The sequence below is a fragment of the Watersipora subatra genome, chromosome 7 (genome assembly GCF_963576615.1).
Source record: "Watersipora subatra chromosome 7, tzWatSuba1.1, whole genome shotgun sequence".
Lineage (NCBI taxonomy): Eukaryota > Metazoa > Bryozoa > Gymnolaemata > Cheilostomatida > Watersiporidae > Watersipora > Watersipora subatra.
In genome coordinates this window covers 34,418,249-34,441,236 of record NC_088714.1, presented here as the reverse complement: position 1 = coordinate 34,441,236, position 22,988 = coordinate 34,418,249, and the positions used below count along the sequence as shown (strand labels likewise).

The window sequence follows — 22,988 nt, the reverse complement described above, 5'->3', positions numbered from 1 at the left end:
GTTTGATAGAGTACTTACCATGTTGGTAAGTTTGATAGAGTACTTACCATGTTGGTAAGTTTGATATAGAGTATTTACCATGTTGATAAGTTTGATAGAGTACTTACCATGTTGGTAAGTTTGATATAGAGTATTTACCATGTTGATAAGTTTGATAGAGTACTTACCATATTGGTAAGTTTGATAGAGTACTTACCATGTTGGTAAGTTTGATAGAGTATTTACCATGTTGGTAAGTTTGATAGAGTATTTACCATGTTGGTAAGTTTGATAGAGTATTTACCATGTTGGTATGTGTCATTGAAAGTGGAATGTAGAGTGTTATAAATTTCTTTGATTTTCAACTTAGCAATAACAAAAGCAACCTTGACCTGATCAATATGACTACATTTGCATGTTTTTAATATTGCACTGAGCTTTGTAGCAGTTTCTCTCATCAGGTAGGCGCGCAATTCTTGTTATACAGTTTTATCGTGTTTTCTTTCTGCAACAGTCCTATTTGTCTGACCAATAGCAGTCTTGAATGGTACATCCGAGTAGGAAAGTAATGACAGAACGTTAATCTCCTAATTTCAAATTTTATTTACAACGACGTAAGTTTGATGCGATTCTACCTAGATGCGCAGTACTCTACCTTGAAGCACAGTACTCTACCTTGAAGCACAGTACATAGAATAGATGGGCAGTACTGTTGTCAGGAAATATTGATTGAATTAAATAAAGGCACAGGTCAGTATTTATTTATTTTGTTTTTCTTAACATTTTGTCTTCTCTTTTTCAAGTATGCAATTACACGAATTGTACGATTTATTTATTAGTCATTATTTTGTGGTTTATTAAATTCATTGGCAACTGGTTACCAATTTTATTATTTTAAGTTTCTTGATGTGTTAGACCTAATAAAGGATAAATGGAAAGTTCTAACTTCATACATATGTAACCGTCTTTGTTCTGATCCTTAGAAACCTTCTGCAGTTTAAAACTGCAGAAGGTTTAAAACTGCATAGAGAATAATAAATCTCAGTGTTTGTCAATTGTCCGACGTATGTTCAGTTATCGATGTATGTTCAGTTATCGACGTATGTTCAGTTATCGACGTATGTTCAGTTATCGACGTATGTTCAGTTATCGACGTATGTTCAGTTATCGACGTATGTTCAGTTATCGACGTATGTTCAGTTATCGACGTATGTTCAGTTATCGACGTATGTTCAGTTATCGACGTGTGTTCAGTTATCGACGTGTGTTCAGTTATCGACGTGTGTTCAGTTATCGACGTGTGTTCAGTTATCGACGTGTGTTCAGTTATCGACGTGTGTTCAGTTATCGACGTATGTTCAGTTATCGACGTATGTTCAGTTATCGACGTATGTTCAGTTATCGACGTATGTTCAGTTATCGACGTATGTTCAGTTATCGACGTATGTTCAGTTATCGACGTATGTTCAGTTATCGACGTATGTTCAGTTATCGACGTATGTTCAGTTATCGACGTATGTTCAGTTATCGACGTATGTTCAGTTATCGACGTATGTTCAGTTATCGACGTATGTTCAGTTATCGACGTATGTTCAGTTATCGACGTTTGTTCAGTTATCGACGTATGTTCAGTTATCGACGTATGTTCAGTTATCGACGTATGTTCAGTTATCGACGTATGTTCAGTTATCGACGTATGTTCAGTTATCGACGTATGTTCAGTTATCGACGTATGTTCAGTTATCGACGTATGTTCAGTTATCGACGTATGTTCAGTTATCGACGTATGTTCAGTTATCGACGTATGTTCAGTTATCGACGTATGTTCAGTTATCGACGTATGTTCAGTTATCGACGTATGTTCAGTTATCGACGTATGTTCAGTTATGGCAATAAAGCTTTAGGAATGACAAATGCACAAGATTTGAACTCAGAACCTACAGGTCTGCACACAGTCCTGCTAAACCAGTAAGCCATGCGATCACATTGCTATACAATTGAATAGCACATCATAATTATTACACCTGCCAATCTCTTAAGTTGATTGGTTGAAATACTCATGCTTCACCTAGTACGCTTAAAGAGCATGACGCAATATTTTTCCCTAACCCTGGTAAGTTATAATAACATTTTAGATTTCACTGTAGCAAATTGCGTTATGCTATCTGGTTTATGTTGCGAATTTACATGGATACAAATCGAAGTCGCTGCTGGTAGTGATGAATGCAATGTATTTATTAGTCACCAATACCACCGTGACTCTTTTTAAGAGCCTAAATAAGAGTTTCAGCTACTCAAATTCATCGGGTAAAAAAACTTGGTCATTTAAAAATAAGTTTTTTATGCAAAAACATTTGTATTACCCATTCAGCACCGGGCATTCACCTAGTAGAGAATAACTTCAAGTTTAATATGACGTGTACCCCTCTGAAGTATGCATAAAGAACTTAGAAGTTAATCATGGTTTTTGTCATGTAAAATGAATAGATAAGCTAGAGAGTCGCTAGTTGGTGTATAGCCTCTGAACATTCCTTCGGACAAAGGTAAGTTTTTTCTAGACTACCGATCAGTCTAACCATGAACACAGGCTGCTGATCACTGTTACTTGATATAGTTCTCCCTTTGAGCTATTATTCCAGGTCATTAGTCAGTCATCTTGACAAACTGTTGGAAAGGAAAAATTGTGACAGGAGTTAAATGGATTCTTCAAGATTTTTGATATAGTGATTAAAACTTAGATATTAAAAAAGAGTTTGAAAAGGTAGTTTCCCACGACCAAACTTCGCTCCACTCGTTTGGTCGCGGGAAAAGAGTTTGAAAAGGTGTGTTTGAAACGATGAGCTTATGCATTTATCATTTTTCTTTTCAAGCTGAATCAGATAAAATTGTCAAATTGCATGCTGTATGTTTGTAGGTTTGTTGGTTTGTTGGTTTGTTGGTTTTTGTGCTCATAATCAACGATTGTTCCATGTAATAGTAGCGGTATTGTTATTTGAAATGTTCCCAGACATGATGAGAGAATGCATCCTCATCGCATAACAAAGCTTATTTGAGTTGCTCATTCTTAACTTCGATTTTAGCATAATAAGTATGTATTATCACCTTATCAGACGTAAAATAATGTATTCACTCTGTACTTATATAGGACAAAAAGTTCAGTCAAGGCCCTCGCATATGGAATGCAGCATATTTTATGACCCAAAGCTGACTCTTCGACATAACTTTTAACTTCATGCGAGTAATAGCTTTTATCCATTGCTGATGGCTACCTGTTCACAGTAGCCTGTTACTGTTCACCTGACTTTAATGACAGCCAAATTTGAAATGGTTTTTTATAGAGGAATATTTGAAACACTCGTGAGCGTATCGGTAGCTGGAAGTATGAGATATTAGATCTATTTTCTAATAAACTTGATCAATCTGATTTCAATCTGTTCATATGCTTCCTTGTTTGAGGTAGCATACTTCAAGCTAATCACAGAACTAAAGAGCAGACGCAGAACTATAGAGCAGAAACAGAACTACATAGCAGTCACAGAACTACAGAGCAGACACAAAACTATAGAGCAGTCACAGAACTAAAGAACAGACGCAGAACTACATAGCAGACACAGAACTATAGAGCAGTAACGGAACTATAGAGCAGACACAGAACTATAGAGCAGACACAGAACTATAGAGCAGACATAGAACTACAGAGCAGTAACATAACTACATAGCAGACACACAACTATAGAGCAGTCACAGAACTATAGAGCAGACACAGAACTATAGAGCAGACACAGAACTACAGAGCAGTAACATAACTATAGAGTAGACATAGAACTATAGAGCAGTAACATAACTACATAGCAGACACACAACTATAGAGCAGACACAAAACTACAGAGCAGACACAGAACTATAGAGCAGACACAGAACTACAGAGCAGACACAGAACTATAGAGCAGACACAGAACTACAGAGCAGACACAAAACCACAGAGCAGTCACAGAACTATAGAGCAGACACAGAACTACAGAGCAGTAACATAACTACATAGCAGACACACAACTATAGAGCAGTCACAGAACTATAGAGCAGACACAGAACTATAGAACAGACACAGAACTACAGAGCAGACACAGAACTACAGAGCAGACACAGAACTACAGGCCAGTCACAGAACTACAAAGCAAATACAGAACTGCAACATTTATGATATTTATGTTGTCCATGAGGTCGTTTTTGTAAACAATCTTATAGTCAATACCTGCTCCATAATCTAATCATACCCATATACCTTAACATAAATTTACAAGCAACCTTTGTTACTTACAGCATTTTGCCTCGCTACAAGTTTCAGGACATGCAACGAGTTTTTAAGGCATTTGGTTATTTCCAAAATTAGTAAGAAAGAATTTATTCATCAATGTTTTGTAATTAATGCTTCTCTATTATTAATAGTAATTTTAATTTTCATTAATACTTTGCATTCTTCAAGATAATAATTACGTTGATATTTTCAGGCAAAGCAGTGTTTTTATGAAAGGTGTTGCGCAATTGAAAAACGGCAAAGTGCTTTTAACCCCGGCACCTCTTCACTAAAAACATCTTGAATTATCAGTCATCAATTAGTCGAGAGCTTTTTTTTAAGTCAACACTTTATCAAGAGTTACTGCTTGACTTGCTAGCTGTCATGTGGTAGAATGTTTAAGAAAAGATTTTGAGAAGTAGAACTAACACGACACCATTAACATTGTACCACCCATATTACACTACTGTAGTGTTTGCACACTAGTATGACAACTCCCTTTTCTGCAGAGCTCTAGTTAACCTAAAAAGATTGCTACTGTTACTCTAGATAACAAACTATAAAATAGAGTGATGGGCTTGCAAAGGGCCATGGGAGAACAACTCCATGAGCATTCTTTTCCAATGAACTAACAAAAAGACGAGGTGACCAAGCCAATATATATATGGAGAAAAGACTTTTGAGGCAGAGGTTCATCTAGAAAAGATGACAGACGCTACTCATCGAGATTTATAGAAAATTCGTACGCAATAAACAATTTTTAACAAATTTATTTTCACTATTCAAATGTTCGAAGGATTTATTTATGTCAGTAATTGTTTGTCAAAATAGTCAAGTATCTGTTCCAATCAAGTGCTAGCTGTTAAAGTCATTTAAGTAATACTTCTCTGTTTTTGTTGTTGATTTTTTTCGAGATAATATTTTGTATTTAGTCTTTTTTCATTAACAAGATGTGTTATACTGTTTCCCAAGAGTATTGTTCTCTGCATAGTATATGTAACATTTTATGTTAGAGTTTAGATTATTGCATTGCAATGGCTAGTTTTCCCTCAATAGTTTTTATTGTTACGAATGGGAAAATTTACAAAGTCAGTAGACGGGAAAGCGATGTGATTGGCCAGTTTGAACAAAAACCAAATGTTGAGGCGTTCCATTTATGTAAGAAGGAGGACTGCGGCAATTTGTTAGGCAAGTCAGCGGGTGTTTTGCTCTTAGAAGAGACACATGATATTATTATTATAATAAAACCATTTATCCGTTGGAGAAATGTCATTTTTGATCGTTATTGAAAGACTAGCAGCAAGCCCGGACAAGATTACAACAAATAGTTAAATAACATGTGAATGGTTCCCTCCTGTTGAGTCCAGCGCAGAGACACTAAAGTAAGAGTTGTCTCCATCTCACTTTTCCGAGCTTTTCTCAGCACATTACTCTTACAAATGACGTGTAGTGTCACTGTCAATATGGCCTGTTACTGCCAAGAGGGCCTCAGCAGACGTAAGGCTTACTGTCCTCTAACTATCCTAGCTGCCTAGCTAGGATAGATAATTAGATCTAGATTTAAATCTAGCTATATAGTAACCAGGATCTATATAGCTAATTATCTAGCTACCCAACTATCCTCTCCATGATTGTTGAATCACCAGCAGATGGTATGGCCAGACTATCTAGCTGTCACTTTTGGCATGCATTTCATCAGTGTAAGCAAACTACTACAGTTTTGATAACAACTCGAATGTCTCTATTAATTTGACTCTCAAATCTAAAAGTTTGATTTTTATGTGTGGAAGGTTTTTAACAAGCATAGACCTTTTGTTTCATTTGTTATATGGTGGCTCTAAGTTTTTAGGAATTGACTCCTCTTTTTGAAAATATTCGAAGAGGGTGGAGATAAATCTCGGTATGGCTGATATGTTCTTATAACCTATTCACCCCAATGCAACAGCAACCACTGTGGAGCAACCCACAAGATGTTTAGTTATGATGGCTTGTTTATCATTTCATAGCTGAAGGTAAAACACTGGTTTATTTTTTGTAGCTGTGTAAAATCATTATTCTTCAGTAATTTGGAACACTAGCTATTGAAATACAAATCGAGATTGAATTAAATTAGCACACATACAGAATTTACAAAAAACAGGTCAATATTCTTAATTATACTACATTAAGTTAAGGTGTGAAATGCAATTTATATCAAACTTTAATAATAATACTTATATACTTTGTAACAATTCAAAATAATAAATCATAATTATTGCTACATGTTAATGTGTAAAATTATTTTAAAAACTTTCATATCTGTGTTAAAGTGACTCTCTAATGAACTAAAATCTTACTAATATTAATCAAACCTCAAGTAATGCAACAAAACTTTTGAGTTTTCCACTCCTGATCATGCTATCAATAGGTCAACACATTAGAATGATAGACATTGACATTCAAACCAGAGGGATGTCACAAAAATCTCTTACTTGCAGATAATATAATTTTACAATTGTCATCTTGCGACACATAAGTTGTCATGACGCAGATCATTCCTGTCCTACTGAGAATAGGAAGATGGGGAGGAGTGTAGATGTCTGACATCTCACAAACATTAATGTAATCTTAAAGGGTGTACTAGGAGGTGTTTTGGATGGTCTCATCTTGTTCCTTTAATAATCTTTATGCTTGCCAACTTATTAAATATATTTGATTGTATCGCCAACATAGAATCTCATGTTTTCATTAAATAACAAAAGAAATGCTTCAATCAGTAAAGCAAACAACCTAAAGTTTGTAATTTTATTTGAAAAAACATTTTTCACTGCTACTACTTTTATGTCAAGGTCACCGCTGATTAGCTCTGTCTGAACTGAAAAGATCAACTCATCTATTTGAACTGAATACAGACTTGTTGAAAGTTCCACTAGACCGACTCACTTTGTTTTAAAACAAATTGTAAAACAACAATTTTGTTTACTGACTTTCAGCGAGTCAGTAATAATTTTGGTTTGCATGCAGTCTAGAATAATATATTTCATTGATCCAAAAGATTGATTAACCAGTAACAGAAGTAGACATCGACAATGAGTTTACTACCATATCCCTACAGCCTCTTCAACGAGCTAGGTTAAGGGATTATTTGATGTTCTATCATGTAGGCTATGAGACTCCAGTGGAGCTATTTTGACTGAGACCAGGGTTCCATCTACTAAAAATGAACAGTAAGTTTTGTTTATATATTAAGCTAGACTTTGCACACCGCTTATAGATGCAACAAACATTCTAGTGAATTGTTCATTGAAATGTCTATCACAGCGTAAAGGAAGCTAAGAATTTTGTGATTGTAGGGCCCCAGTCTTCACTAATCAATTTGCAACTGAGTATGCTTCTTTAGCTGGAGTCTGAGCGACACTTTTTACTGTCTGTTGGCAAACTAAAGGTTTGATTGGCAACTAGTGTACATTAACCACTACACGCTCTGCCTCTTACTTACTCAAGCTTCGTAAATCACAATCTTACATTCCATAACCTTAACATAATAATGATTTAAAAATATCTTTGTTTAAACTCGACTTATCAATAGAGCCGTTATCGGTTGAACAAGGAAAGTGAACCGTAAGCTTGGAGCAGTTATTGAGAGCCAAGCAAACACCCGATTATTATCATACACTCCTTGATACCAGCTCTCCCTTTGCCTATGAATAGTTCATTGACTCACGGCTTATTGTGTGCTGCTGCTCTGCAACTATTGATACTTTTATAGGCAGCGGCAGCGATAGCGTTTGACACAAGTAGATAGCCTTACTTTGATCATACAAGTTCTTACTTCACTTCACAGTTGAATCACAAACAGACACCGCATAAAGTACTCTCTTTTACCTCCGTAGTCCTCTGCAAGACGGTCTCATGGAATATTTTATATACTCGTCGGAATTGATATAGTCTCTGAGTCCACAACTAAACATATCTTGGACAGAGAGTGGATGGTCAACTAAAAGCAAGGAACAGTAAGTGTTACCACAGAGATAGAAGCAGAAAAGTGGTAAATTTGTTGACTCGTTGAATGTTTTCAAACAATAGAGATAAAAGTTTCAATGAAGTTTTTTTATCAACGTGTAACCATTGTTCAGTTTTATAGTTTATAGATTATACAACAACAAAATTGTTAAATTTTTTTGGCTACTTTTAGCATAGTCATAGGAATATTATAATGCAAACAAACGTGTCTATGGCCAGCTGACAGCAATGCAGTAGCTGCGTCACAGCAACAGCTATGAAATTAGCCTCCAAAGCAAATAATCAATATTTTTATCATTTATGATATGTCAGCAAGCACTGACATGGACAAGCAAGTCATTGGCATTGCAGACTAGCTTGTATACCTAGCTCTATACCTAACTTACTACTTACACAAACAATATTATATCAAATGATACTCATTAAGGTATTTGCTATCTTCTTATCTCAAACTTGATATTAATACTAATGGAAAAATAATAATATATTTTAAAATTACCTCAAATTAATATTTCTGGCATAAGTAGGTCTGCTGTGGGTAAGTCAAGTATAAGTGTAGATGTCAAATCTCCCAAAAATCTACTAATATCTCATGCCGTCTCGCAGGTCTCAAGTGTTAGTGACTTCCTGTTTTAATGCGGTGAAACTTTTGCTTCCAATAGAAGTTATTCGTATCAGGTGTTTCTCTTCCTGCTCCTTCTCTGACTTTACGGCTAGGGTAGGTTGAGGGTTATTATAATTACACTTTCGGGGTTAGTTGTTGCTGACTTGCAAGGACCGCAGTGAAAGATGCATAAGCCAAAAAGTTGAGCTAAAAGCAGTATGTGGGAAATCAATCCTGTTGATATATTCTTGTTACTCCAACTGATATCTCTGGTGGAATTATGATTGTTCCAAAGGTGCAGCAATTCGTGGAGATATTTGAAATTTTAATAACAAAAATCCTGATCATGAAAACTGTCATTGGATGGTTGTCATGATCAGTTTATATATAAACAATATAAGAGTTCGACTGTCATGAGACTGTTATTCCTGGAGTTCCAGCTTTTATCCCGTGGGCATAATAGTGGGTAATAGGTACCTGCATGGATGAGAGGTCAAGATTGATTTTATGGCTTTGTCAGTTGAACTTAGTCATGGTATTTAGAAGTAATACTTTTTCGAAGCTCTTCAAAATACTGAAAGCTGGGAAAAATAATATCCATGAGCAACACAGAGTACTGAACAATGCACACTATGCAGAGTACTGAACAATACACACCATGCAGAGTACTGAACAATACACACTATGCAGAGTGCTGAACGATACACACCATGCAGAGTGCTGAACGATACACACCATGCAGAGTACTGAACAATACACACCATGCAGAGTACTGAACAATACGCACCACGCAGAGTACTGAACAATACACACCATGCAGAGTACTGAACAATACACACTGCAGAATACTGAACAACGCACACTATGCAGAGTACTGAACAATACACACCATGCAGAGTACTGAACAATGCACACCATGCAGAGTACTGAACAATACACACTATGCAGAGTACTGAACAATACACACTATGCAGAGTACTGAACAATACACACTATGCAGAGTACTGAACAATACACACTATGCAGAGTGCTGAACGATACACACCATGCAGAGTGCTGAACGATGCACACCATGCAGAGTGCTGAACGATACACGCTGCAGAATACTGAACAATACACACTATGCAGAGTACTGAACCATACACACTATGCAGAGTACTGAACAATACACACTGTACAGAGTACTGAACGATACACACCATGCAGAGTACTGAACCATACACACAATGCAGAGTACTGAACAATACACACTATGCAGAGTACTGAACAATGCACACCATGCAGAGTACTGAACAATACACACCATGCATAGTACTGAACAATACACACAGTGCAAAGTACTGAACAATACACACCATGCAGAGCACTGAACAATACACACCATGCAGAGTACTGAACAATACACACCGTGCAGAGTACTGAACAATACACACTATGCAGAATAGTGAACAATGCACACTATGCAGAGTACTGAAAAATACACACTATGCAGAGTACTGAACAATACACTCTTTGCAGAGTACTGAACAATACACACCATGCAGAGTACTGAACAATACACACTATGCAGAGTAATTAACCATACACACTATGCAGAGTACTGAACAATACACACCATGCAGAGTACTGAACAATACACACTATGCAGAGTACTGAATAATACACACTATGCAGAGTACTGAACAATACACACTATGCAGAGTACTGAACAATACACACTATGCAGAGTGCTGAACGATACACACCATGCAGAGTGCTGAACGATACACGCTGCAGAATACTGAACAATGCACACTATGCAGAGTACTGAACCATACACACTATGCAGAGTACTGAACAATACACACTGTACAGAGTACTGAACGATACACACCATGCAGAGTACTGAACCATACACACAATGCAGAGTACTGAACAATACACACTATGCAGAGTACTGAACAATGCACACCATGCAGAGTACTGAACAATACACACCATGCATAGTACTGAACAATACACACAGTGCAAAGTACTGAACAATACACACCATGCAGAGCACTGAACAATACACACCATGCAGAGTACTGAACAATACACACCGTGCAGAGTACTGAACAATACACACTATGCAGAATAGTGAACAATGCACACTATGCAGAGTACTGAAAAATACACACTATGCAGAGTACTGAACAATACACTCTTTGCAGAGTACTGAACAATACACACCATGCAGAGTACTGAACAATACACACTATGCAGAGTAATTAACCATACACACTATGCAGAGTACTGAACAATACACACTATGCAGAGTACTGAACAATACACACAGTGCAGAGTACTGAACAATACACACAGTGCAGAGTACTGAACAATACACACCATGCAGAGTACTGAACCATACACACTATGCAGAGTACTGAACAATACACACTATGCAAAGTACTGAACAATACACACCATGCAGAGTACTGAACAATACACACAGTGCAGAGTACTGAACGGTACACACCATACAGAATACTGAACAATGCACACCATGCAGAGTACTGAACAATACACACTATGCAGAGTACTGAACCATACACACTATGCACAGTACTGAACAATACAAACTATGCAGAGTACTGAACAATGCACATCATGCAGAGTACTGAACAATACACACCATGCAGAGTACTGAACAATACACACAGCGCAGAGTACTGAGCAATACACACCATGCAGAGTACTGAACCACACACACTATGCAGAGTACTGAACAATACACACTATGCAAAGTACTGAACAATACACACCATGCAGAGTACTGAACAATACACACAGTGCAGAGTACTGAACGGTACACACCATACAGAGTACTGAACAATGCACACCATGCAGAGTACTGAACAATACACACTATGCAGAGTACTGAACCATACACACTATGCAGAGTACTGAACAATACAAACTATGCAGAGTACTGAACAATGCACACCATGCAGAGTACTGAACAATACACACCATGCAGAGTACTGAACCATACACACTATGCAGAGTACTGAACAATACACACTATGCAAAGTACTGAACAATACACACTATGCAGAGGACTGAACAATACACACTGTGCAGAGTACTGAACAATACACACCATGCAGAGTGCTGAACAATACACACCATGCAGAGTACTGAACAATACACACTATGCAGAGTACTAAACAATACACACTATGCAAAGTACTGAACAATACACACTATGCAGAGGACTGAACAATACACACAGTGCAGAGTACTGAACAATACACACTGCAGAATACTGAACAACGCACACTATGCAGAGAACTAAACAATACACACTGTACAGAGTACTGAACGATACACACCATGCAGAGTACTGAACCATACACACAATGCAGAGTACTGAACAATACACACTATGCAGAGTACTGAACAATGCACACCATGCAGAGTACTGAACAATACACACCATGCATAGTACTGAACAATACACACAGTGCAAAGTACTGAACAATACACACCATGCAGAGCACTGAACAATACACACCATGCAGAGTACTGAACAATACACACCGTGCAGAGTACTGAACAATACACACTATGCAGAATAGGGAACAATGCACACTATGCAGAGTACTGAAAAATACACACTATGCAGAGTACTGAACAATACACTCTTTGCAGAGTACTGAACAATACACACCATGCAGAGTACTGAACAATACACACTATGCAGAGTACTGAACCATACACACAATGCAGAGTACTGAACAATACACACTATGCAGAGTACTGAACAATGCACACCATGCAGAGTACTGAACAATACACACCATGCATAGTACTGAACAATACACACAGTGCAAAGTACTGAACAATACACACCATGCAGAGCACTGAACAATACACACCATGCAGAGTACTGAACAATACACACCGTGCAGAGTACTGAACAATACACACTATGCAGAATAGTGAACAATGCACACTATGCAGAGTACTGAAAAATACACACTATGCAGAGTACTGAACAATACACTCTTTGCAGAGTACTGAACAATACACACCATGCAGAGTACTGAACAATACACACTATGCAGAGTACTAAACAATACACACTATGCAAAGTACTGAACAATACACACTATGCAGAGGACTGAACAATACACACAGTGCAGAGTACTGAACAATACACACCATGCAGAGTGCTGAACAATACACACCATGCAGAGTGCTGAACAATACACACCATGCAGAGTACTGAACAATACACACTATGCAGAGTACTAAACAATACACACTCTGCAGAGTACTGAACAATACACTCTATACAGAGTACAAATAAGAAGTAGGTGCTCAGAAGACACTAAAACTCCAAGATGTCACAAAAATACTGTACAGGAATAACAAAATGGCGTAGAACAAACCTTGGACCTATTATTTTGTTTGGGGCGATGCAAATAAGACAAACTAAACTGAATATATTGCATAGAAAGAAGTGTGGAATAAAATAAATATTTACAACGGCTCAGGGTACAGGAACCAGTCTATCAAATGCTGTGTAGATAATCTAATACACTAACGGTCCAGGCTAACGCAGGATAGAAGTAGAGGGCAATAAATTAAGTTGGGCAGTGCATGACAGTATTGGACAGTACGGGACAGTACAAGACAGTGCCGAGCAGTATAGAACGGTGTGGGACATTACAGGACAGTAGGAGACAGTATGAAATGGTACGGGGCAGTATTGGGCAGTATCAGAGAGTATGGGGCAGCATGGGACAGTATCGAGCAGTATGAGACAGTACAGAACCGTATGGGGCGGTATGGTATAGTATGGGGCAGCATGGGACAGTGTTGACTAGTAAAAGAGGGCAAGGAATATTGCGGGTGAACGCAGGATAGTATTGGATAGTAAACTACAAATATATATGTAAATGCTTGACATGTTGGACATGCCGAATCAATCGGTTGGACGCATCTATGGACACTCTAGGTATGCGACGCGTGAAACATGCAAAGCAAGCTGGGCACATCAGATGCTCAAGGCATATTCAGCATGCTGGGCATGCCTCGAGGATGTCTAACAGTACTTATTGAACATTTTGAGCATATTGTAAACTTTGAACCTGTTTGACACCCCAGGACACTAGTCAGCTTAGTTAGGTTGCTCTTGTCACTTTGGGCATGTTGAACACTGGGAGCAGTTCATGATACTAGGCAACCATCTCCTAGCTCCAGTATTACACAGGTGCACGTTTCATCTTAAACGTGATTCTTAATAGAAAAAGTTACGTTGGAGGCAGAAATCAGTGGCTTATCTATGAATTATTCATTGCTGGTTTTGATTTTATTTAAAACAACTCTTGACGATCGTTTAGAAAAAGATATTTCTCTTACAGAAACCTATTTTAAGACTTGTCTACTACCGATCACGTATTCCGGCTCTCCACACTTCCTTTAATCACAGCACAAAATCGTCGAAAGTATTGCCTTATCCCAAACTTGCTCATTTCCGCATTCGTGTTACAAGTTTCAAATACTGCATAAGCTAAGCGCAGAATACTTATAATTATCATTCCACATACATGTATATTACAAACATCATTTTCTTTTCTTTGACACCAACATACATCATTCATCATCATGTGTTTCAGTTTATGAACTTTCTGTTACTACAACCTCCAATACCCTAGTTCAACTCCTCTGTTACTACAACCTCCAATACCCTAGTTAAACTCCTCTGTTACTACAACCTCCAATACCCTAGTTAAACTCCTCTGTTACTACAACCTCCAATACCCCAGTTCAACTCCTCTGTTACTACAACCTCCAATACCCTAGTTAAACTCCTCTATTACTACAACCTCCAATAACCTAGTTCAACTCCTCTGTTACTACAACCTCCAATACCCTAGTTAAACTCCTCTGTTACTACAACCTCCAATACCCTAGTTAAACTCCTCTGTTACTACAACCTCCAATACCCTAGTTCAACTCCTCTGTTACTACAACCTCCAATACCCTAGTTCAACTCCTCTGTTACTACAACCTCCAATACCCTAGTTAAACTCCTCTATTACTACAACCTCCAATAACCTAGTTCAACTCCTCTGTTACTACAACCTCCAATACCCTAGTTAAACTCCTCTGTTACTACAACCTCCAATACCCTAGTTAAACTCCTCTGTTACTACAACCTCCAATACCCTAGTTCAACTCCTCTGTTACTACAACCTCCAATACCCTAGTTAAACTCCTCTATTACTACAACCTCCAATAACCTAGTTCAACTCCTCTGTTACTACAACCTCCAATAACCTAGTTCAACTCCTCTGTTACTACAACCTCCAATACCCTAGTTAAACTCCTCTGTTACTACAACCTCCAATACCCTAGTTAAACTCCTCTGTTACTACAACCTCCAATACCCTAGTTCAACTCCTCTGTTACTACAACCTCCAATACCCTAGTTAAACTCCTCTATTACTACAACCTCCAATAACCTAGTTCAACTCCTCTGTTACTACAACCTCCAATACCCTAGTTCAACTCCTCTGTTACTACAACCTCCAATACCCTTCAACTCCTCTGTTACTACAACCTCCAATACCCTAGTTAAACTCCTCTATTACTACAACCTCCAATAACCTAGTTCAACTCCTCTGTTACTACAACCTCCAATACCCTAGTTCAACTCCTCTGTTACTACAACCTACAATACCCCAGTTCAACTCCTCTGTTACTACAACCTCCAATACCCCAGTTCAACTCCTCTGTTACTACAACCTCCAATACCCTAGTTCAACTCCTCTGTTACTACAACCTCCAATACCCCAGTTCAACTCCTCTGTTACTACAACCTCCAATACCCTAGTTAAACTCCTCTGTTACTACAACCTCCAATACCCCAGTTCAACTCCTCTGTTACTACAACCTCCAATACCCCAGTTCAACTCCTCTGTTACTACAACCTCCAATACCCTAGTTAAACTCCTCTGTTACTACAACCTCCAATACCCCAGTTCAACTCCTCTGTTACTACAACCTCCAATACCCTAGTTAAACTCCTCTGTTACTACAACCTCCAATACCCCAGTTCAACTCCTCTGTTACTACAACCTCCAATACCCCAGTTCAACTCCTCTGTTACTACAACCTCCAATACCCTAGTTAAACTCCTCTGTTACTACAACCTCCAATACCCCAGTTCAACTCCTCTGTTACTACAACCTCCAATACCCTAGTTAAACTCCTCTGTTACTACAACCTCCAATACCCCAGTTCAACTCCTCTGTTACTACAACCTCCAATACCCTAGTTAAACTCCTCTGTTACTACAACCTCCAATACCCCAGTTCAACTCCTCTGTTACTACAACCTCCAATACCCTAGTTAAACTCCTCTATTACTACAACCTCCAATACCCTAGTTAAACTCCTCTGTTACTACAACCTCCAATACCCCAGTTCAACTCCTCTGTTACTACAACCTCCAATACCCTAGTTAAACTCCTCTGTTACTACAACCTCCAATACCCCAGTTCAACTCCTCTGTTACTACAACCTCCAATACCCTAGTTAAACTCCTCTGTTACTACAACCTCCAATACCTCAGTTCAACTCCTCTGTTACTACAACCTCCAATACCCTAGTTAAACTCCTCTGTTACTACAACCTCCAATACCCCAGTTCAACTCCTCTGTTACTACAACCTCCAATACCCTAGTTAAACTCCTCTATTACTACAACCTCCAATACCCTAGTTAAACTCCTCTATTACTACAACCTCCAATACCCTAGTTAAACTCCTCTGTTACTACAACCTCCAATACCCCAGTTCAACTCCTCTGTTACTACAACCTCCAATACCCTAGTTAAACTCCTCTGTTACTACAACCTCCAATACCCCAGTTCAACTCCTCTGTTACTACAACCTCCAATACCCTAGTTAAACTCCTCTGTTACTACAACCTCCAATACCTTAGTTCAACTCCTCTGTTACTACAACCTCCAATACCCCAGTTCAACTCCTCCACAATACTATTATACTACCGACTTTATAAAACGTTTGTTCAACTCACTCAATAATTCCTGATTTCTGCCTTTTCATTTTTTTTGACATGTAACGAAAAAGAAATATATAGTATAAAAATAGTCTAATAATATCAATTATTATTAATTGTTATACATACAACTAGTTTTAGTTCTAAAAAGCATCTCAAGCAGTTATATTACAAGCTGTTACCCACCAATAGCAGTTATATTACAAGCTGTTACCCACCTATAGCAGTTATATTACAAGATGTTACTCACCAATAGCAGTTATATTACAAGCTTTTATCCACCTATAGCAGTTATATTACAAGATGTTACCCAGCAATAGCAGTCAAATTCCAATATTACATTAAAATTGGACGTCAAGACTACTTGCATTATAAAGTCACTCATGTAACTTATTACACACTTGGCTCATATTCAAAGAAAATGCCTGTAAGTTATCCTAATAACGCCTTTTGCATTATCCTAATAACATTATTACGTTTATTCTAATAAGATAGTTCCCAGTGTATAGTTGTCATACTTGAATGCAATGCTAATAATACATTATAATAGCTTAGGGTTAGCAGCCATGTGAGCCGAGATTTGCAGTGCATTCTAGAAAAAGCTCATTTATGCTTGCTGCGTGAAAACTATGGGCTTTTGTTGCGAGGTAATTAGTTATTTGATATCAACAATTGTTATAATCAACTGTTGTCCTCTGAAACTCATTTAATGTTATTGAATGTAAAATGATATCAGAACAGCTTACAAATGTTGCGGCAGCAAATTTTAAACATTATCGATCTAACTTTGTTCACAGGGAACTACAACAAGACAAAATTAATGCTAAGGATTTTATACTAATGCTGCCAATACTATACCGTTCATATGCTGTTTCACACGACAAACTTACAACCTTTTCTTAGTTCAAACTATGTTAAAAGTATTAGTTTGAACAACTATTTATGTAAAATTAGACAAACAGCAAGGCAACAAAAATTTGTTACAACCAGAGTTTTCTGCCTTTTCGTTGTTAAGAGGCCAGTTTTTAATTTCATATTTAGTAATGAAACTTGCTTTTTATATATCCACAATTCATTCACTGAACCACCAATTAGTTTTACGAAGAAACATTATCCAACATTTCCAGTTTTGTAACCTAATCTTATTTTTCAGCAGCTTCTCATCTGTAGAGACAAATCGAGCTTGTTCATCCCTTCTTCATTAACTTTCACCACATAAAACCTTAGATTTCTTATCACTGCACTAAAACATTTATATCCAGAGCAATCACTGTCATGTGTGCCATAGATGTTGTCCTTTGTCTTTCTCAAACTCCTCTCCACCGTTGTATTGAGAACTTACAATTACCCTGCTGAAGTTTTTATCCTTCAGCGTCACAATTTCCCAATATTGCCAACTCATGTTTCCTTGGTGAGTTTGAAGGCAACTTTAAAGATAGTTGGACAGAAAGTTTTAATAAAACGAGAAGAAACTCTCATATTGTTTGTAAGCTTTCTCAAGTACAGTATGCAAACTGTACAAGTACAGCATGCACCTGTACAAGTACATTATGCACCTGTACAAGTACAGTATGCACCTGTACAAGTACATTATGCACCTGTACAAGTACAGTATGCACCTGTACAAGTACAGTATGCACCTGTACAAGTACATTATGCACCTGTACAAGTACAGCATGCACCTGTACAAGTACAGTATGCACCTGTACAAGTACAGTATGCACCTGTACAAGTACAGTATGCACCTGTACAAGTACATTATGCACCTGTACAAGTACATTATGCACCTGTACAAGTACATTATGCACCTGTACAAGTACATTATGCACCTGTACAAGTACATTATGCACCTGTACAAGTACATTATGCACCTGTACAATTACAGTATGCACCTGTACAAGTACAGCATGCACCTGTACAAGTACAGTATGCACCTGTACAAGTACATTATGCACCTGTTCAAGTACAGTATGCACCTGTACAAGTACATTATGCACCTGTACAAGTACAGTATGCACCTGTGCAAGTACAGTATGCACCTGTACAAGTACAGTATGCACCTGTACAAGTACAGTATGCACCTGTACAAGTACATTATGCACCTGTACAATTACAGCATGCACCTGTACAAGTACAGTATGCACCTGTACCAGTACAGTATGCACCTGTACAAGTACAGTATGCACCTGTGCAAGTACAGTATGCACCTGTACAAGTACAGTATGCACCTGTACAAGTACAGTATGCACCTGTACCAGTACAGTATGCACCTGTACAAGTACAGTATGCACCTGTGCAAGTACATTATGCACCTGTACAAGTACAGCATGCACATGTACAAGTACAGTATGCACCTGTACCAGTACAGTATGCACCTGTACAAGTATAGTATGCACCTGTGCAAGTACATTATGCACCTGTACAAGTTTGTTTTATTGATGGTTCTAAATGCGTCTTTACGTTCGCCAAGTTTAAATGGAAAGAGAAGAGAACTCCCTTATTAATGGCATGGTAAATGTCAGCTTTTTCTCCTTCAGTGTACAACTCATCGTTGCGCAATGATTGGAAGCCCAACCGTCAGAGGCACTCACAGTCCCACAATTCTAATTCAACATCCAACTCTTCAATGTCAAGCTCCTCTACGACTAACACAGCTACTCCCAACGGCAGCGGAACTTACTCCAATGGAAACTCTGTTTGTACTATTATATTTCTCACCTTCTACATTCCTGGTTGTAGTCTACTTACCAAATTGTCTGCTGTTAGTCAATGTAGACAAATAGAGGTTAAATTACGCTGCCAAGGTCCAAACATTGAAAACCTTCTGCTGTTACTAGTAAAACTTACTACTTTTTGTTAGCAAAATTTGTCACTTTGTTATTTACTTTATTAATTTTTTCATAAGAATTTAAAATGACTGAAAAAAATACCAAAGAAGTTTTTATTTGCAGTTTTCTATCTAAGTAGCTAATCATCTGAGTAACTTGGACTCTTGAAAGAAATTTTTGTCGCGCATTTTGACAACTGATTGCTCTCCAGTTTTTATAATGTAAATGCAGCAAATTCTAATTAATGATGAATAACAATTTTAGTTCAGATAGACTATGTTAATAACATCTAATCATCATTTCTGCCGTGAACATAGACATACATTCTGCAAGATACTAGTTTAAGGTTTTAAATAAACAGCTATGCCTTAGTTCTTAGGGATTTTTCTAGAACACGGGGCTAATTTTGTCTAAAAGTATTTTTAGTTATATAGATATATAGGTGTATAGGTATACTAGCTGTGCCTTCCGGCGTTGCCCAGGTATTAAAATCAGCTTATAAACAATGAGAACTGATGAGCTTTGCTTACCACTTGCTGGCAGGCAACTCTCCAGCAAATGGCAGGCCATTGCCAAGTGGCCTGGCACATTGCCAATGGAAAATTGCAGTAAGCTGCTAGGCTTCTAATGACGTACTCCATGACATTGCATCAGCATTGTTGTCAAGCTGCAGTTATTCTAATAATAGCTATAGCCGGAATGCAGACAGACATACGACATACGGACATATTTTGAGAAATATATGTATAGATAGAAGATAGATATATAGATAGGCATATATAGATATATAGATACAGTCAAACATGGATAACTCGAACTTCACGGGACCGAGCAAAAGTGTTCGAATTATCAGAGCGTTCAAGTTATCAGAGCACTGTCACAAGTCCATGTATTTACTTATTTATTAGTAGATACATGTACATATACAAACTATAATATAAATCAAAAGCACAAATGGCTTGTTTCGAATTAAATGCTTCTAATGTAAAGTTTAAAACATTTTTATCAAAAATTATAGAGATTTTTCTATCACTTGAGATTGGTTTGTTGTTTGAGGTGATGTTATTGCCAGGACGTTTTTTAGATTGACATTGGCAAAACTTGATTGTTGTTGAAATGCTCAAAAGAAAACACATCAGTATATATACAGACTATAATATAAATCAAAAGCACAAATGGCTTGTTTTAAATTAAATGCTTCTAATGTAAAGTTTAAAATGTTTTTATCAAAAAGTATAGAGATTTTTCTATCACTTGAGATTGGTTTGTTGTTTGAGGTGATGTTATTGCCAGGACGTTTTTTAGATTGACATTGGCAAAACTTGATCGTTGTTGAAATGCTCAAAAGAAAAGCCATCTTTTTTTTTGAGCGTTTTACCCACGATCAATTTTGCTGATTTTTCTTGAAGTTTATGCAAAGATTACCTCACTTTACCTCGCTTCCGAAGGGCGATCGCTAAGCGGATGTTTGGTATGAATCAAATTTCACCAAACCTTTAGAAAAGTCATTGACAAAAATATTTTGCCGATGGTGGTAATAACGATGCTTATGAATTACGAAAAGTTGAGGTTTACCTCTATGGTTTGGAATAAAGTGATTTTCTAAAGCAATAACGACCGTTTCGGTAGCCATTGGGCAAAAAACAGTTCGAGTTAACAGTGTTGAGTTCGAGTTATCTATAGCAATTTATCATTACGTGGGAACGGACCAAAGAAACCGTTCGAATTAACCATGTGTTCGAGCTATCCGTGGGCGAGTTATCCATGTTTGACTGTACATAGACACATAGTTACATAGATACATAGATACGTAGATACGTAGATACGTAGATACGTAGATACGTAGATACATAGATACATAGATACATAGATACACACATACACAGACACGTAGATACATAGATACATAGACACATAGATACATAGATACATAGACACATAGATACATAGATTCATAGATATATGGTACATCTTTGCTCATTGCATAATTGCTCCTTTTGTTTCACTAATTTAAGCTTATTTAGCGGTTGTTTATGGATGGTAAAATACCTCTAAATGTTGTCAGCATTTTATACATAAATCTTAACAGCCACCAAGTGTAGAATTTAATCGTCATGGTGTGAGTACAATATATAATAATGTATAATAGTGTAAATTAAAAAATAAATGTAAAAATCTTTTGAAATTGTAATTAATGCAGCGGAACTACTGAACAGAATTAGTAAAATGTAATCAATTTTAAATCAGCTTTAAAATTTCTAATATATTTTTAATGTATTTCTAATATATTAGAACAGTTCTAATCTTTTACGTTGGTACATATTTACATTAGTGTAGGTATTGGAGCAGCTTGAATTTGCCGCGCACGTAAAGTTGTATTAGTATTGAATCAGCTATAATTCCATGAATCGGCGCATCCCTAAAGTTGTGTCAGTACTGTACAAGGTATAGTCCTCTGAATCGGCGCATACTTAAAATCGTGTCAGTTACCAGCACAACTTTAGGTATGCGCCGATTCAGAGAAATATACCTTGTACAATACTGACACGACTTTAGGTATGCAACGATTCAGGGAACTATACATTGTACAGTACTAACACGACTTTAGGTATGCAACAATTCAGGGAACTGTACCTTGTACAGTACTGACACGACTTTAGGTATGCAACGATTCAGGGAACTATACCTTGTACAGTACTAACACGAATTTAGGTATGCAATAATTCAGGGAACTATACCTTGTACAGTACTGACACGACTTTAGGTATGCAACAATTCAGGGAACTATACCTTGTACAGTACTGTACTGGATTGGCTACCAATTTCTGAATTGTTGCATTCTTGAAATTGCAATCAGTAATAGCCATTAAAACAGTGCCTCCTTAATACTCATTGTCTGTTGACTAAAAAGTAATGTTAATGTGAAGAAACAACACTGGGTTGATCTATAAAAATTACGTTTTTTAAGAAAACAGCATCAGGATTAGATAACTCCAATATTAATAGAAGAAGGAATCGATAACGTTTATTCAAGGTTATAATCACTTTCTTCAATCAGCTGAGTTCAAAGAATTACTATCAAAGTAATACTTTTCATAGGATCAATCTATTGATGATCGCAGGCTGGTGATATTCTTTCTCTGTGTGTCAATGAGACATAGATGAGTGACACTGATTGATTTTTGCAAGGCACTCATAGCAGCTTAGTGGCACAAGTGTAAAACTTCC

General features: G+C 37.3%; 1 pseudogene; it reads left to right on the top strand.

Moving 5' to 3' along the window:
• Window positions 1–11,169: 11,169 nt before the first annotated feature.
• LOC137399614 (uncharacterized) lies at window positions 11,170–11,859 on the top strand (annotated as a pseudogene).
• The last annotated feature ends 11,129 nt before the right edge of the window (window positions 11,860–22,988 follow it).